The following is a 2362-nucleotide window of genomic DNA, read 5'->3' as shown; positions in this document are numbered from 1 at the left end:
AGAAGAAGAGGAGGTTACTCACCTTGTGCAGTAACTGACGTTCTTTGAGATGAGTGTCCCTGTGGGTGCTCCACTACCCACCCTACTCCCCTCTACTTCCGAGTTGGGGTAGCCTCCGATGTAGAGAAGGAACTGAGGGTACCGGCCGCGCATGCTCACTAGTGACATACTCAGAGTGAGTGACAGGTTCTAAGCATGCGTGGCTGGCAGGAGTACTGCTGTAAAAAATCTCCGATCAAAGGCGCAGGGGCGCACCGACACCTAGAGTGGAGCACCCACAGGGACACTCATCTCGAAGAACATCAGTTACTGCACAAGGTGAGTAACCGCCTCTTTTTGAAGAGCTTGTATCAGTTGTCCTACTTCCACTAGTGCTGCCCCATGACTTCAGTGGAGTTGAATGAAGGTAACAGAGAAAAGTGTGCCCTATTTGATCTCATCTTTATAGAAAAGTAGTATTCTTTTCAATTACTGTCTTAAATGGCTGTCTCTTTTTAAATTTACTTATCTGCCTATATGCTTGCTGGTTAGTAATCATCCATGTAAGACCTCTGCATCTTCTCTTATGGATGGGAGGGAACAGTAAATTACTATCTTCTGGTTTAGCTAATGGGTTACAGAGAAGCAGACACAGCACAATTTACATTCTGTTTAAATTAAGCATGGGTGATGACATATGCTTAGTGGCTGAAGCCGGTATGTATGATAAATCAAAGTTAATAATACGAATAGCAGGTTTTGGATTGAAGTAATAAAAAGAGGGAGAGAGAGCAAACTATAACAACAACATTTAACCAAACTGGAAAAAGCCTATTTCAGATCCTAATTATACTTACAGTAAGCTCAAGGACAGATTTCAAGAGAGAGTTTGGTATATTTGTAAAACGGGTGTCATTTTCCCACCATAAACTCTTTTAAATAGGGTTTATTGGGTCTTTGCGGGGAGGGGGAGGGGGAGAAAGGGAGCTCTATACTGAGCTTAACCTTCATTCCCCAGTCAAGTTCCTTTGTGCTATTTGCAAAATTCATCCAAAACTAAAGGCATGATTCTACTGTCCTTAGGCAAAAATCCCACCAAAAAAATTGAATTGAGGAGCTTCAGAAGTTTATTCAAAACTGTGACCAAGACTCCAATGGAAGCCAGTGGGAATTTTGCAGAAGTAGGGGCCTCATAATCAAACCCTCAGTTGATCATCAAAAACAGATATGCCATCTGCATGTGTACATTACTGATTATCAGTGGGATGTTTGATTTAAATTTCCAAGGCAAGATTGAAAAATGGCCACTTTAAGAAACTCAGTGTTTCAGATTACAGTTCTGTTTCTAGTATTGTTTAGCAAATCATTGGAAGAAAGTAAAAATACTTCAAACCTATTACAGGGATTATTCGTGTGTGTGTACGTATGCGCACGCATGTCCAATTGCCTAGATTTGTACCCTGAAGTAAGCCAGAAGGTCAAAATGGAGGCACCTGAGAAAAATTAAGTGAATATGAAATAGTGAATGAACTTTCACTGAGTCTCTTAAATTGAAGTGCTGTACACAGTAAATGCTTGACAGACATTAAAATCAGATTACACATTTCATAAGTGTTAGGAGGAGTTAAAAATCTGTGTTACATTTTGTAACAATCCAATAAAAATTAAAAGACTATCAAATTATTCCTTTGTTTGGAGTGCTGTTGCATATTTTAAAATGAATGGATATATGCAGTAAACATTTTTCATAATTGTTTTTAGCAGCACTATAATTGTTCAATAGCATGGATTATGTTAGTGTTTTTTCAGTGATGAGCTACTAATCTGGACAAATGGATGAGTCTTCTTCATCTGAGGGAGAAGCAAATGGTAACCAATCTAGATGTAGGATTTTTACATTCAGGCAGTTTTCCTCTCTTTATGCCCGTTTAATCTTTCTCTGCTAAAATGCCAGTCATGATGCCAATTACTGCTCTGAATTTTGGGATGCAAATGCAGAATAGAGGAGTTCACTAGAAATTAGAGGCCATTGCACCTGTGGCACAAAACAGTAGTATCAAATGGTAATGATCTTCAGTCACTACTGTCTTGGACTGGATTTGAATTTAAGACCTAGAGGTAAAAGGCTGTATCCCCATTCTGAGTTGTGTAAGACATCAGTTCTTTACGGTGAAAATTTTTCATTAAGATTACAATTCAGAGCAAACACTATTTAAATTGTGGAAAAGTTGTGACATCAAGGCTGTATTGTATGAAGTGACTACAACGGAATCACTCAAGTTTAGCTAATTAATGGAACAGGATCTGCACATCGTGTTATGGGGGAAAAAAGACACCAATTCAGATACTTCACTATGGAAAACAAAAGGGTTTTCAAAACTGT

General features: G+C 38.8%; 1 protein-coding gene across 1 annotated transcript in view; it reads left to right on the top strand.

Moving 5' to 3' along the window:
- ALG14 (ALG14 UDP-N-acetylglucosaminyltransferase subunit) overlaps positions 1-919 on the top strand; it is a 45713-nt gene extending 44794 nt beyond the window's left edge. The window contains exon 5 of the mRNA XM_075067801.1: positions 319-919. The gene's annotated coding sequence lies outside the window, so the exon portion shown is untranslated. The remainder of the gene's footprint in view (positions 1-318) is intronic.
- The last annotated feature ends 1443 nt before the right edge of the window (positions 920-2362 follow it).

Source organism: Chelonoidis abingdonii, chromosome 7 (genome assembly GCF_003597395.2).
Source record: "Chelonoidis abingdonii isolate Lonesome George chromosome 7, CheloAbing_2.0, whole genome shotgun sequence".
Taxonomy (NCBI): Eukaryota; Metazoa; Chordata; order Testudines; family Testudinidae; genus Chelonoidis; species Chelonoidis abingdonii.
This window is presented reverse-complemented; position numbering and strand designations above follow the sequence as displayed.